Raw genomic sequence first — 16767 nt, 5'->3', positions numbered from 1 at the left:
ATTTTCAGCCATGAAACTATGTTGATGTAACACACTGAATGTCACTTGAAGGACGTGACACAAGTAGCCACAAAATTACCTTCCAAAAACATTAAACATGAAGGCTTTCGAGACTTGTAGTTTTTGAACTATTTTAATTCAAACAACAGAAATTACGTCATGATGTTCAAAGAACCTGAAAGATTTTATGTTTCAGCTGGCTTGGAGTAGCAAGAGCTCTAAAGACTGCCAATAATGTGATTAATACCTTTGTCTATGCATGAACTTCAGTCTACAAGAGCAGAACACCAAGAGAATAATACTGGTTCTGTGCCCTTGTGCAAAGCCCAAACCAAGATGTCTTTAAAAGAGAAGCTGCTGAGGCTGTTCTGAACTTTCTGCTACTCCATCCAAACTGCCAGAAGGATCTGAGGGACAGCTGGAGAAGCCTGAAATCCAAATACTTGCTGCTTTCTGATCCTTACCACACACATTAAAATCTACTGTTTCTTGGGAGAGACTATAATCTGTTTTATCATTAAGAAGGAGCAAAACCTGTAAAGGCTGAAAACTACAACAAGAAATGCAAAGCCCAATAGTGCTTCACTTTGGAAGCAGAGATGTTTGGTAGCATCTAGTACTTTAAAGATGTGCAGGTAGATGAAGGCCAAATTGATACGTATGTATTTTCTCAGGAGAATTTGGTAAGAGATGGATTTACTTTTCATTTCCTCCATCAAACACCCCATAAAGGGTAAGGGGCCTTTTACCAACCCCGACCTGAAGGTCATGAGCAAAGGATGCTGCATACTATACTGAGAATCGAAACATAACGACTCTCAAATTACTTGAATTATTGCAGAATAAGCCAAATTTCAATCTGTTAATCTGGTAACAAGAAATGTAATTGGTGAAAGAAAAAAAACCACACAAAACCACAAACCCTCTAAACCAGACAAAAAGCCTATGTACTAATGTAACAAAATAGCTACTTCAGAGCTCATAGCCATCCACACTCCTTCATCTGAGCATACAAAGGTATCTGCTAACCTAAATCACCACTTGTAAAACAATGCATAGATTACCCTCAGCTGAGCCCAGTACTTGAGATATATGACCCACAGAAACCTTTTCTTTTTTTTTTTTTGTTTTGTTTTTTTGTTTTTTGTTTTTGTTGCCCTCTAAGTATTAACAACATTGTCTGGCACAGTTATAACTATTAAATGGTGCCCTACCTGGACAGTTGCCCCAACAACATGTGGCTGCAACCCAGAAATATAACCCTGAGACAGAATAAGAATACAAACACTTCACAGACAACAAATGTGCTGCCCTACAGATTTAGCAGCACTTAAAAAATATCTTACCATTTCTAGTAAAGTGAATTAACAGTGTTGGGGCTGTTCAGGTTTTTTTTGGTTGAATTTAAGTGGCTATATATGTTTGACTTAAGGGAAAACCCAACAGTACCAAATAATCACAAATATTAAATAAAGTAGCTAGTTTGAGGTAGATGAAAAAAAACTGCAATATGAGAAAAAACATTTCGTCCAACTACAACATAATATATACTATGTAAAACAAACCCATTGTTCTTCCTGAGTGGGAAAAATACGTTCTGAAGAATGAATTTTATGTGTGAGATTATTAGATATAACAAACCCTCCTCCTTGACATGAAAATGAATACATCTAAGGATGCATTAGTATTACCTGATTTTTTCCTACCAGTAATCCATTAGCTAGCTATAGGATGGCTTCCTAAGCAAATACTGCTTCATTCTCCCCAAGGAAAATTTTTAACAAATTCCATTCCTCTGCCCCCCATAATTTTCATAATATAATAATCATAGCATTACGTGTATAAGTTCTGTTATCACTAGATTTGCAGTAGAAGAACAATTTTAATGCTGAAGGATTTTCTTTGGATAAACCAGAGCCTGTTATTAACCGACAGGTAAGGTGCTGAAAAATCATACAACAAAAATCCCCAGCACATCTCTCGCTTTACAGATGTGCAGGTTAATGTCCACTCACATGTCCAGTGGTATCAGTGGGGGTAGAAGTCAGCAACACAGACTAAGCCCCTAGATAGCCCAGTATAGGAGGTTTTATGGCAAGAAGTGTTAATATAAAAAACCCGAAGTGTTTCACAGATAAAAGAGTGTATCTATATGTACCATAAAGATCCAGAATGACCAATTCAATCAGAAAAAGAAGTAACTTCTTTAATTGTAAGGTATAGTAAAAACCAACATCACTATCAAAACTGAGAACATTTGAATCCAAAAAGCTCAAGCAATGTTTCCTTTCATTAACACAAATCAAGCATACTCTGCAAGAATATTCATTTATTTCTTTCAAACACATCATTTTTAAGGCACCCTGAAGGTGTCCTTTCATGATTTTATAAAACCTAAAATTATCAAAACCTTTCAAAACACAGACTCACTCAGGAAACTGTGTGTTCTTCTCACAATTCCTGAAGTCACTGGTACTGTAATAATAGCCTGTCATATGCAAAATGACAGCAATTTCATAAATGAAGAATGGGCTTAGAGATATACTATATTTATGAATTTACTTTAGTTGTCACTCAAATATTATTATTATTACAAGAAATCAGAAAATTTAAGCAAACTGATCCAAAAGAGACTGATTTCGCAAAGAAAGTATTTGGAACAATACAGACACCAATAATTTTAGTGTCCAGTTATGTCCTGCATCTGTCTAACCTTCAAGCTACAGGAAAAAAGTAGTAACCAGTGAAACACATCCTGCATTTAATAGAATAACTTAAGACAGACATACTTTTCCCAAAGTTCCCAGTAAAAGAAAAGGCAAACATTGCAAAACGAAGTAGAGTGTGGACTTTCAAGAAGAGGGTTTTTTGTTTGGTCGGTTGTTTTTTGTTTTGTTTTGTTTTTTTTTTTAAGAAAGAAACTTTACAAGTGGTGCTTTGAGCAAAAAGATTACTAGGAGCAATAAGATAGACAATTTTCCTGTCTTTTATGGTATAGTTTTGTTAGGATTAATAATGATCTTTTTTTTAAAGTTGCTATTTCTATTGAATTATATCAGAAGTACTATGGTAACAAGCGGGCAGCACAGATATAACAATCCCAGTACTTTTGGAACCTGATTCTGCAAAGGTCTGCGAATGTTCTTAACTCAAAATGTGCACGCAGTCAGTCATTACGCTGAAAGAAACCACAGGACTGGCTGGTAATATTTTTACATACTTCAAAATTGCTTTGTGTACCATTTTTGGATACATGGAATTTTTATTTGTCCCTAGTAACTGTATTCAGCAAATTCAGAACCAAATCAAAGCCAGGGTATTAGCTTACAAGCAAACACTAATAGGTAGCAGTATTTTGTAGGCACGGTGGAAGTGTCAATGCATGGGAAAGATCTGAGCAAAGAAAGGCACCTTGGTTACAGATGTGGTGGATTCATAGTAGGAGGTCATGCTCTGCTTCATTTTACCAAATTCTCAAATTTGAGTTCTATGGTAAAATCCAGGGGTTTTTTTCCTCTTTTTTTTTCTTCCCCCTCCATTCCCCCCACTTTGTAGCTTGCAATGACCTTGAAGAGGCAGTCATCATTTTGACTTCTACCAATGTACGCATTTAAAACTGCACCATGTACTGCAGTCAAATGCATGTAGATCAGCAAATCAGTAAGAAATACTCCCAAAAGTATATCTTAAATTTACAGCAAAAAAAAATGCCATAAGCTGAATTTCATTAATCTCTCTCTTTAAATAAGTAGTGAGTTGTAATCAGACCACAACACCTTTTAGAGATGCTGCTGCTGCAAAAATCCCCACCAAAGCAAGTAAACCGACAACTGGACCAAAACAAATAAACCTTACGGCCCTCTACTCTGCTAGAACAAAAAATGAGATAAAAATTGTTGCAAGGCACACACAGTCTTCAGTGAGACTGCATATTTATCCTATTTTTTAGCGAAGGTGGAAACTTGCACGGGCTTCCAAGTGTAACTATTTAATAGTTTTTCACTTCCAAGTTTCACTGAATCCTTACAGCATTTTGAAAAGGGCATGAATTTAAAATGAAGAATGTCTTTGCATGACCTGAACAATAGATCCTTAAAAATTGTTCAAGTCCAAAATTAACATTTGGAAGATATCTGGACTCAGGAGTGACCCACAACTGGAAAGCTTAAGATTTTTCACAGTTCAAAGTAAAGGTTTTTAATAATTTTGAATTACTTCAACCACTGAACAAGTCCAACACTATAATTTCATCCACACATCAATAAATTTTAAGTGTTTCATTAAATTTAAATTGCTATTCGTTGTGTAAAGAAATTTTAAGCTAATGAAATGCTTTTTATTACAGTGGATCTGCTGTGCTGTTAGAAGGCTATCATATTTTCCCACTTAGAAAGTAAGTTCAAGGGCTTGATAACTTGGCTACAGAGAGAATATGCTCCAGGTTGAAATTTGTATAGAAATTTTGTACAGAAAGCTGAGATGTTTTGTTACACTAAACACATCCACCTCTGGATAGAAAGCATTACTGAAGCACTGAGCAGACAGCTATTTTCCCACTCTGCTAAGTTAGCTGTCCAGTGGCAAGGTACGTCCTGGAGATCACATTTTCATCAGTACAAGTGTTAATAACTACAGCATCCTTAACTACTGCACGCATTCAGGGACTAGAAAACAAGAATTTTTATTTCTCCTCTTTCATATTGAATTCAACATTTGTTTACGCTTGATCATAAACCTCTTGTGCAGCATTTCAAACCATAACCCAGAATGCGAACTGACCAGTGGGCTTACTAACGGTCTCAAGGCTTTTGGAGCTCCCCTGTTAAGTTGTCTGGGACAAAGCCCAGGTACTTTAAGATGATTCTCTGCATCTACACAGGTGGTACAGGAGGTACTATAATGCTAGATTTTGTACAGCCCTTGAAGAATCCCCACTACAAGACATTAAGCACCTCTATGAGGGGAGAAGACACGCTGTTATGGATTGTTTCTAACTAGTACCTACCTGCTAAAGGTTAATAAGACAAAATCATTCTCAAAGCACAACAGTGTGAATTAGAGGAACCATACAGGCAGGTCCCTGCACAGTCAAGTCTGGCAATTTTGATATAACTGAGTTTACTTAGACCAATAGCAAAGTTTTAACCCGGGACTTCCCATTTAAATATCAGACACAAAACTCTGATCCTTTATAATTTGAGGTAGAGGACTATGACTTAGCTACAAACAGCAGCAAATCTCTATTACAGACGAACCTTAAACGAGAACCACAGTCACCTATAAGTACATAAAAACATACTAAAGTTTCCCAAATATTAATCATGATCTGTAAATGTTTCTTGACCTCACAGTGCATCCCCCACACACTCTGTCTTCTGAAACTGTGACTATGACCTCAGTATCACAGAATCATAGAATGTTAGGGATTGGAAGGGACCTCGAAAGATCATCTAGTCTAATCCCCCTGCCGGAGCAGGAACACCTAGATGAGGTTACACAGGAAGGTGTCCAGGCAGCTCTTGAATGCCTCTAGAGACTCCACAACCTCCCTGGGCAGCCTGTTCCAGTGTTCTGTTACCTCACTGAGAAGAATTTTCTTCTCAAATTTAAGTGGAACCTTTTGTGTTCCAGTTTGTATCAATTACCCCTTGTCCTATCACTGGTTGTCACCGAGAAGAACGTGGCTCCACCCTTGTGACACTCACCCTTTATATATCTGTAAACATTAAGGAGGTCACCCCTCAGTCTCCTCTTCTCCAAGCTAAAGAGACCCAACTCCCTCAGCCCTTCCTCATAAGGGAGGTGCTCCACTCCCTTAATCATCTTTGTTGCCCTGTGCTGGACTCTCTCCAGCAGTTCCCTGTCCTTCTTGAACAGACAGGCCCACAACTGGACACAATATTCCAGATGTGGTCTCACCAGGGCGGAGTAGAGGGGAAGGAGAACCTCTCTCGACCTACTAACCACCCCCACCTTCTAATACACCCCAGGATGCCATTGGCCTTCCTGGCCACAAGGGCACAGTGCTGGCTCATGGTCATCCTGCTGTCCACCGGGACCCACAGGTCCCCTTCCCCTACACTGTTCTCTAATAGGTCATTCTCCAACTTATAATGGAAGCTGGAGTTGTTCCTACCCAGATGCAAGTCTCCACACTTGCCCTTGTTATATTTCATTAAATATTTCCCCGCCCAACTCTCCAGCCTGCCCAAGTCTCATTGGATGGCAGCACAGTCTTCTGGCATATCAGCCACTCCTCCCAGCTTGGTGTCATCAGCAGACTTGCTGATAGTACACTCTATTCCCTCATCCAAATCACTGATGAATATATTGAATAATACGGGCCCCAGCACTGACCCTTGAGGCACTCCACTAGACACAGGCCTCCAACTGGACTCTGCCCCATTGACCACAACTCTCTGGCTTCTTTCCTTCAGCCAGTTCGCAGTCCACCTCACTATGCGATCATCCAGACTGCACCCCCTCAGTTTAGCTGTGAGGATGTTATGGGAGACTGTGTCAAATGCCTTACTCAAGTCACAGTAGACCACGTCCACTGCTCTGCCATCATACATCCATCTTGTTATGTCCTCATAGAAGTCAATGAGGTTGGTCAAGCACGACTTCCCTTTGGTGAAGCCATGTTGACTGCCCCTAATGACTCTCTTATCCCTGATATGCCTTGAGATGGCACCAAGGATAAGTCGCTCCATCAGTTTCCCAGGGATGGAGGTGAGGCTGACCGGCCTATAGTTACCCAGGTCCTCCTTCTTGCCCTTTTTGAAGACTGGAGTGACATTTGCTTTCCTCCAGTCCTCAGGCACCTCTCCCATTTCCCAAGACTTGGCAAAGATGATGGAGAGCGGTCCAGCAATGACTTCAGCCTGCTCCCTCAGCACCTACGGGTGCATCCCATCCAGACTCATGGATTTATGGGTGTCCAGATTGCCTAATTGCTCCCTAACCCCGTCCTCATCAACCGAGGCAAACTCCTCCACTGTTCTGCCTTCCTCTGAGGCCTCAGCAGTATGGGGCTCCTCAGGACAGCCTCCGGCAGAGTAGACAGAGACAAAGAAGGTATTCAGTAACTCTGCCTTCTCTGTATCTTCTGTCACCAGGGCACCCACCTCATACATCAGTGGGCCTACAATGCCTCTGGTGTTAGTTTTATCTGCCACGTATTTGAAAAAGCTCTTCCTGTTGTCTTTGACCCCTCTCGCCAGGTTTAATTCTAAGGAGGCCTTAGCTTTCCTAGTTGCCTCCTTACACCCTCTGACAACAGCTTTATATTCTCTCCAAGTGGCCAGCCCCTCCTTCTATGATCTATAAACTCTTCTCTTCCACTTGAGCATACCCAGAAGTTGCCTGTTTAACCACGCAGGTCTCCTGGCTCCCTTCCTTGACTTCCTACGTGTCGGGATGCTCTGATCTTGTGCCCGGTAGAAACAGTCCCTGAACACTAACCAACTATTTTGGGCCTCTTTACCTTCAAGCAGCCTTGCCCATGGCATTTCCCCTAGAAATTGCCTAAAAAGGCCAAAGTTTGACTTGCTGAAATCCACGGTTGCAATTCTGCTTGCTATGCTGCTCCTATCACATGAGATCCTGAACTCCACCATCTCATGGTCGCTGCAACCAAGGCAGCCCTCGACCTTTACTGCTTCAACTAGAGTATGATCTAATAAACGCCTCCTTGGTTTAAAGTTCTACAGTTTCTACAGCATATTGGTTTGCCTTGAACCCAACTTTTAAAATGGATGCCTTGACTTCCATGGGATCCTGTCTGCAGCACTGACGACCTCAAAACAGGAAATGTAATTGTATGCATTAACCACTGCAATATGAAAAATGCAACTGTTCCAAGGGAGCGAATACACTTAAATATAAACAGATAACCCTCAGACTACATTTATTCCCTCAGCAGATAAATGCTGTACAGTAAAAAATCAGTTCTGTCAATATAGAAGGCCAGGACCCAACTGATAGCTGTGCAACAGCAGTGCAAGCAGGAATGTCTTTGGAATCTGGTTAGAGATTGCCAAAGGGACTTTAAAACAGTTTTGGGTAAAGGAAGAGAGCAGTCCCAAGATCTTTGAGCAGCAAACACTACCCAGCGGGTATTATGTGAGATATAGCAAACCATCTACAGTGAACACACCTGTGGAAATCAATCTTTGTGGGAAAACAATAAGCCCAAGCTAAAAAGCCTAACTAAGGAGTCTGAGACAGTCCCAGTATCAGTTTGGGACTACAGGGAATTTTACCTTTCATCTGACTTTCTTTCCCCACTCCACTTGTTTCATTATATCACAGTTTGTTAGAGATTGTTGCAGAAACTATCTTGAGTGTTATCAAGATAATATAAACCTAGTTTCTAAGGGTAACGATTGAAGGAGTAGCCTAACACTGAGCCCTCTAGAACACCTCATTCAAAAACAAGGTGTTTTTGTTTTTTTTTTGGCTTATAATCAAACTCAAAATAAAAACAAATAATAGTGACTACTGACTTGGAGTTCAGTTCTAAGCTTTTGGCTTTTTATATTGTGATGTTACCATACCTCCCAGGTCTTCAGTTCTGGCTCTCAAACCCAACTGAAGCATCACTGGGTTCTTCCTCTCTGTTCCTTCCATTCATTCATTCCTACTCACTTATCCAACCAGCAAACTCATCCGCCAGCGCTCCAGAACAGTTTCCTGCCTCATTCCAGTAACACTGGGGCACCCAAAGTAATCAGTAAACCAAACAGTTAACATTAAGATGGTATTTATGCCTATCAAATACAAAGTAAACATGAAAACATTCGCTATGCCAACAAGTTAGACCATTGAGTATTGTTCAGTTGAGGACTCTATTTATCACTATTTACATTTTAATGAAGAGGTTGGGGCAATACAAAATTTGTGTGGATATCCCCTCATACATGTGTGTAATAAAGGGTGCTGGAAGAGAAATAGATGATGGTTACTCCTTCTCTATGCATTATCATTGATTCCAATCCCCAATTAATTTTCTGCTTTGAGCAATACAGAGATCAGATGCTATGATCAAAGACAGAAATAAAAATACTAAATAATATTAAAATAGCTTAAGTGATTCTCGAAGAGTGTGCTGAGGTGATAACCCTCACCCAGGGTAAAGACCAAACTGGCCTTTGAAATGTCAAACTGAAGACACCTATAGTACAACTTCCTACAACTAGCTAGACAACAAAAGAGAAGAGTTGTCTGACATTGCTGATAAGCAAATCCTCTGGAGTTGCAGTGACTATCATTCCATTTTGGTATTAGAGTTTTGGTATTAGAGTGACTTCTAATACCATCAGTTAGAAAGGGTACATGAACGGACACAATTCTCTTCAACAAGACTAGGATACAGTCTGACCAAGGAATCACAGCAAGACTTCTTTTTAAAGATACAAGGCTTTTTCACTCCTGCTCTTCCCATCCCTCAAAGAAAATAAACAAATCCCATCTTAGGTCTTCAAAATTTTCAGACAAGAAAGATTTTTTTCCCTAGCTAATAAAGTTTACATGCAAGTGCAACTCAATATGTGGCAGGTAGGGACTGGAAAATGCAATGTCTCTCCAGGACAGTTTCTACTGGTATTTCTGTAATAGTCAGAAATTAAAGATAACCTGTCAGTACAAACTACAGGAAGCCAGAGAAACAGTTCCTTCTCCTGTTCCCATCTTTTGCAACTGTTTCCAAGGACAGAGAGGGTACAACGTCTACCAGCAAGAATGATTCTTAATATTTATAGTTCAGACATCAATGCAAAATGTTAAAGAAACCTCACTGTTCTCAGAAGTGAGAAATGCAATGAAACCCGAATGTCTGAAAGTGAAATTGAAGAAAAACCTGAGGTTTAAATGAAGTTACACAAAAGAAGGTATTTTTGAAACAGGTAGTGCAATTTGTGCATATATTTCAAGCAACTTTTTTTTTTTTTTTCAAAATTAATTGAAGGACTACAATATGGTAACCCCAGACTTTGAAATTTTAGTACTTCATTCTTCTCTGTTAAGAATGATGCATAGTAAATCAAATGGAAGAACTTCAGTCATGCAACAGATGGATTGTTACACATGCTGGTTGAACACGTTATTTAAGGACATTGAATTCAACTCATCCTAATATATCTGATTGTTGATACAGAACATATTGATATTTCCTTATTATAATGACAAAATATCAATTTACTAATGTATGTTGCAAATGCAGCTAGTTTGGATGAAAGATAGCATATTTTAACTCGAGTAAAGAGTACTGTGCATAAGAACACTGCTGTTCCAAAAGCTTCTGTACAATTGCTGGCAGTTAAAGCCAAGTTCCCTTTATAGTAGTTCATGTTGGCACTCTCACCAACACTGATCCCCTGTGCACTCTGAACTGCAATCTCAGAAACACTATAAGAAAATGAAATGCAAAGACATTAAATGCAAGACATGTCAGGCTTCAGCCTGGGCCCTCTCCTACTCCAGCAGCTAGACGGAAACGCCTGCCTAGTGGGATGTACCCGTGACTGTGTCACAAACAGTCAAACAACTGTCATTTTGTAACGAATGCAAGGACAATTGACAAGTTCCTTAGCAACTTCATTTGCTATTGCAGAACACTTTAAAAAAATATAGCATTTATTTCTTACATGCAATAGAACTGCAAAACCATTATTTTCTTCCTTTTCACATACAAGGACTGTCACGTTATATCCCTGCATCAAAACACCAGAACTTGGGCTTACTAAAGCATAAAAAAGGCAGACAATTCCTACATATAGGACATCAATAGTTTGAGATCTGTTGGAATTCAAAATAATCTGTTTCTAGTAAGAAAATCCTGAAGCCATCCATTTGAAGTGTTAAAACAAATCTAAAGGGTTACAGAGATTCAAACCAAACTATTTTGCACATTTCAGTCAAAAAGTAATTGCCTATTTATCTTTTTTTTTTCCTACTATATCCAAATGTTTTAAAGATGTAAATGCACTTGTCATCTTTCATGTAAGAAGGGTGCTGGTGCCCCAAATTAAACAAAAGAAGAAAAGTTAGGGTTGACAAGTATGTCGCTGTGTAACTACAAATTAAGTATGCCTTTTGATATTTCATTTTTTTAACTGTTGAGTACCTTATCATCAGGCTATTTCCATTACGGGTTTTTTATTAGATTTTTAAATTAGACAGATAACAGATGTGACAAGTATATCAAATCTGATTTAGCAGATCTGACACACAATCTTTTACTATAAGAGCAGCATTTAATATATTTGAAATGTTTCAAACAATACTCCCTTAACATGCCAAATAAGAAGAAATTAAGATTTAAATCTACTATATTCAATTTATGCCAAGTACAGAATGAATATCTAAAAACCACAAACAATCAACTTCCAGTTGAATGTGCGAACTCACCTGAAACTTTCAATGCAACGTGAAATTCTAAATGCTACAAACCCCTCCCCACCCAATATCTGACAACACCAGTGAAACACAGAAGACACACATTTTAAAGAGATTGTTAGACCAGTCTCTGCAGCTCTATATGCTCTGAACTTTGAGTAAATGTTGGCTACACTGCACTGCAGCCAGCATTTCAAAAATGTATGAAGAGAGATCAGCATATCTGAATTCTTCCGAAAAAAGAAATGAACACCCACTTTTTGTGTGGAAAACAATACCACACTTACTATAGCAGTTGCCTGTGTAAACAACTAAAATAATGAAACTTGCCACGTTATTAAAAATAATTTGACATTTGCATGCAAAAGCTCACATTAATCATCTAAAAGATTGGATGCCCACATACTACAACTACTTTTGCTTCTACTGCACAAACTTCAACACACTGAAATCTTCTATATGCAAATTCAGAGAAATACAATCACCTCGTTCACCCTCCAAAAGACTATAGGCTTCGTTTCTAGAAGGGATCACAGAGTCTAATTTTGTCGGGTGACTAAGAAAAAATATATGTATTTAAAATAGAATTTAAAAAACCCAACAGAACTCAACCCACTGCTGAAAGAGAGAAGAATGAACATAAATGAAAAAACTTGTATACTGAACTAGCGGATTGACCGGTATAGACACATACACAAAAAGTAAAAACATACCAGGCAACTAATTAACATTATGTTTCCCATTATTCCTTTCATCTCTTTTAATTCTGTTAGTACCATAGAATAAATTAGAACAATGTTTCCAGCAAGAAAAAAAGAATCAAACTAGATTTCATTTTTACTGCATGTTAAAATTGAAGTCTTTGTTGTAAAGACTCAAAAATTGACATTGAAATTAAAATGAAAATTTAAATGAAAGTTATTTATTAACAATAAACCTAATTAAGTTAATAATAATGCCTTCTAACACCAGCAGTCACACTTTAGATCAAAATAAAAGGGCAAATGCATAATTGCATTGTGTACAAGTTCTAACATTCAGAACTTTCATAGTGAAAAGAGCAAGTATGTTGAAAAACTGAACAATAAAAGTTTTAGCACATGGCTAAATTAAAATTTGCCCCATGCAAACAATTTACCCTTCTTTACATTTAAAACTGTAACAAAAAACATGTGTATAAACAAATATCTGATAATTGCAGGACAATTGCCTAAGTGAGCAAGGCATATGCTTTTTTCACACTCACAGTAACATGTTACAAAATTTTATGTATTTTTCAAAGCTTGCTCAAACGGCAGGATTCTTAACTTCATTCTAACTTCTCCTTCAGAACTGTTCATTTATTACGGTTCTTCTCTTTCATCTATTTCCCCTTCTATTTCCCCATAAATTATATGATCCAATGAAGTATTGCCCCCAGTACTTACAGACACACATGTGCAAAGTTGCCAATGGATAAAAAGATTATCAAGGTTTTTGAATATGGTTTTTCTGAATATTCTATATATTACAGGACTTTAGATAGTCTAAGTAAACATGGATGTTCAAACTGTCAGGAGTCAAAGGCAGCATTAAAAAAAGACAAAAATTCTTGAGTTATTTATACAACATAGAAAATCCTGTGGACGCAGGGACAGAATCCTGCCTCAACTTCGCCTCCCTTCCAGATTATGCTTCGCTACTTTTCAAAATCTGTAATAGCTCCACTTAATACAAAACTCAGTGTTATCTCCAAAACAGCCTCCATTTTACGAAACAAGTCAATGTACCCACGTATGTACAAGTCAAATGTACACATGGAAAAAAGATATTATTATTTAAAGACTGGAGTATACTTGATTGTCTTTGTGGGTTGTTTTTTTTTTTTTTTCTATATGTATTTTTTACTGACATTGAAAAGAAAGCAAACAAAAAGCCAGAATGGAAATCAAAAAATTCTCCTACTGCATTTGTCTATATGGCTCAACAACAGAATCAGCAATACATACATGTACCTTCTGTACAGTAGATTTATACAGATTTGAGTCATTTGGCTGGTATTTCAGACCTTGACTTTTGTAGCCTTGATTCCAAAAAAGAAACAACGTGGATGGCATTGGCAAAGCCAAAACATTTAGGACACTGTTGTGTTTCTCAGTGATACTACCTACATATGGCATGTAGCTCTATAAGTATATAATAATATATACATAGCTTCTGCCAGCTGTGCAAAGTGATCAGTGGCATTAATAGGCTGTTATCCCTAGAGGACAAAAGTGCAAGACTGAGGGGATTTCTTCAATTGCATGGCAACTTCTGGTAAGCTCATGACTGATTGAGTATCAGACCTCTGTGGCCTTCTATTTCCACTTCAAGTCTGTCTCTTGTTTGAATAATACCTTTCAATTAATTTCTGTGTTAATTCTAAGTCCCACTCTAATTAATGTTTCTACCTTGTTCATCCAGTCTTGGTTTCTCCCTTTGTTCCATCTTTGTTCCTTGCGTGATGCAAGTCTTCATCACAAGCTCTTCATTCGAGTCTGCTCCCTACCTTACAGTTACCTTATTTTCCACCAGTATTGGCATCCTCCCCATAGACAATTCCATCTACCCAAAAGCATTATCTTCCCCATAGTCCAGATCAAGTGTTCTCTGCATTTTATTCAGTCTTCCAGCTTCTTCATTCTGCTCGGTAACAGCAGGGGGAGCATCAAGAAAGGAACATTTGCTAGTGCTTGACCAGAACATTTGTTCAAAAGTAGTTGCAGTCTTGAATCTCTGAGCTGGACCACCAACACGGGAAATTCTTCATCAGAAAATTCTTCATGTTTCCTAACCAACTATTCCTAACCAACTCCTGAGTGGCTTCATACTCACATTTTTCCAAAATGTTCTTTGCAAAAGAGATATCTGTGGTATCAACATGCCCAAACTCTGGTCAAATTTACAATTGCCAGATAGAACGCTTGAAAGTTTCAGACTGCTTCAGGGAAATTATTTGCCTTTACATCTTACCTTTTACACACAGGCAAATTCATGCCTTTTCCCTCTTCTTTAATTAAAAAAACCAAAACAACAACAAACCTGTTCTTGTCAAAATTTGCCTTTATACTGTCACCAGTACTATTTCAAAGCTAATGCAGGAACACTATATTAAAAAAAAACAAACCCAACAACAAACAACAAAACAAACTTCAGTCCAAACTATTATATCTTGCTGATCAGGCACACCTATATCCACTAAGGAAGACCCAGTAACTTTACTTATGCAACACTTCACATCACTGATACCACCATTCAAAAACACAACTGAGGTCCAAATGTTTTGCCTTGCCCATGCCATCAACTATTTTTCTTTTTTAAAATTAAGGCTACGAATGTCAAAATCCAAACCATCCAAATGACTCAAACTCTTTAAATTTTGCAGTCATAAAGATTAGTGAAGAAAAGCTAATTTCTACCATACAAATATTTTTTCCTCAATAAATCAATGTGTTGATCTTTAAGAAATCCTCAAATGAACTGTGTGTTTGACTCAGTGTGACCCACTCTCAGTCATGTGTATGTTATTTTAGTTTAATAAAGTAGATACTTTTCATGCTGTATGTGGAGAGGAACTCTGAAGTAGAGCTTTTTTTGTTTGTTTGTTTTGAGTTTTTCTAAGAGGAAAAGACAGCATATCTACCGCAGTACTAACTGCACCTCTTATCTTCCATAACTGTATGTTTTCTTAATTAAAATATTTTTGTACAATTTAATTCTGTTTATGAATACTAGCCTGTAGGAAAAAAAAAATACAAGTCTGGAAAAAGTCTGATTATCATATGCCCCATAAAGAGTTGTTTTGTTCCCCCCCTGTCCAGTCCATTTTAATAAAGAAGTTCATTTACCTCCTCCAAGATGAAAGCTTTCCCTATCACTTACTAATTTTATCTTCACAGCCTCAAATATTTCCAGGGTCAAGTAACCATTGCTGTAAGCAGACAAACTGAAGGTACTCAAAGTTACACTTTCATATGAATAGTCAACAGGGGACATTTGGCAGAGTTTATCCATCAGAAAGAGAGATCATCAAGATGGAGAAGGTGGAGAAGCACAGAAGAAGTGACTACATGTTCCTTCTTAACATGTCTAGCTTAGGAATTAAGAAAAAACCCCTGAACAACTTTTTCACTACTTCAAATTGGCACCTCTTGGCCAACACTATGATACATAACCCTGAAGAGGAGTCTCTAATAATCACCATCTTCACTTTCAATTTTTACCACAACATTTCAGAGAAAGTACTTAAAACCAACAATGAACTGGACACCAAGCTGAGGCACACCTCTAATACAAATTCAGTATTCCCTTTAAATGAAAAAATGCTACAAAATAATCCTAAAAGTAATGTGCATTTAGTAAGTGGATCCCTGTGTACTAGATCAAGAAATGAGCATTCAAAATCTGACACAACTTCTTTGCCTTTCTTAGTTGGTGGAAATGCAAATGCATACTTGAAACATGGTAAATTATGTATTATGTAGATACAAACTTGACAAACTTGCAAGATTAAAATCTAAGTTATTTCCACTATAAATTGTATCAGACCATAGTCTGAGCACAAAAGGGGTAATGAGACACTTAAGGAGACACTTCTCCTTAAAGTAATGAACCCTAAGACTTTTGTGTCTTTAAGGCTCTGTGGGCAAGCACTGCAGCTCTTGATTCACAGATTGCAAGTTGCTTCTTTTAATTACCTCCCTATCAAAATTTAAAGTACTATAAAATTTCTACTAAGTTTGCCATACACAACTCTATGAAAAAAAATCAAGCCAAGAAAGTACAAATTATCATGCCAATCAATGATTTACTAAAAATTAATACAAGTTCACCTTCAAAATGCCATGTACTATGTTACAGCAATTGATTTCTACTTGGTATTAACCATGTATTCAAGTGCTAAGTGATTTAGATGTATTAGTTTTAGATATGACAAATTAGACGTTTAAAGGACCTAAATGTAAAGATGCACACAGTATACACTCCTAAAAAAAAAAAAAAGACTCATGTATATTGTGCTTTCTTGAAAGAAAGGCTCTTAAAGCACCTAATTAATGCCTAACAACTCAGTCCTTCTAAATACCTTATACCTGCTCTTCTTTTATGGTTTAACATCCTTTGTTGAACTACTGTTATAGTATGCATTTTCTTATAATTTTACCTTTTCAGAACTGTAATTACATCTATTACAAAAGTGGCCAGATTCTTTGGAAAAAATCCCAAACAATCTCAATGAATTTCATAAAAAAAATAGCGAAGATGTCTTTTATAATTCCTTCTATTATATATAAGCAATGAAGCAAAATAATCACGAAAAACAAGCATTAAAGATATTATCAATGATAAAAG

At 37.5% G+C, this 16767-nt stretch overlaps 1 protein-coding gene across 2 annotated transcripts in view; it reads right to left on the bottom strand.

Annotated features, from left to right (window-relative positions):
* Nucleotides 1-16767, bottom strand: part of EXOC2 (exocyst complex component 2) — a 130545-nt gene that overhangs the window by 20494 nt on the left and 93284 nt on the right. The gene's annotated exons all lie outside the window — the stretch shown is intronic.

Source organism: Patagioenas fasciata, chromosome 2, assembly GCF_037038585.1.
Source record: "Patagioenas fasciata isolate bPatFas1 chromosome 2, bPatFas1.hap1, whole genome shotgun sequence".
Classification (NCBI taxonomy): Eukaryota; Metazoa; Chordata; class Aves; order Columbiformes; family Columbidae; genus Patagioenas; species Patagioenas fasciata.
The sequence above is the reverse complement of the archived record's forward strand: the minus strand, read 5'-3'. Positions and strand labels throughout refer to the sequence as shown.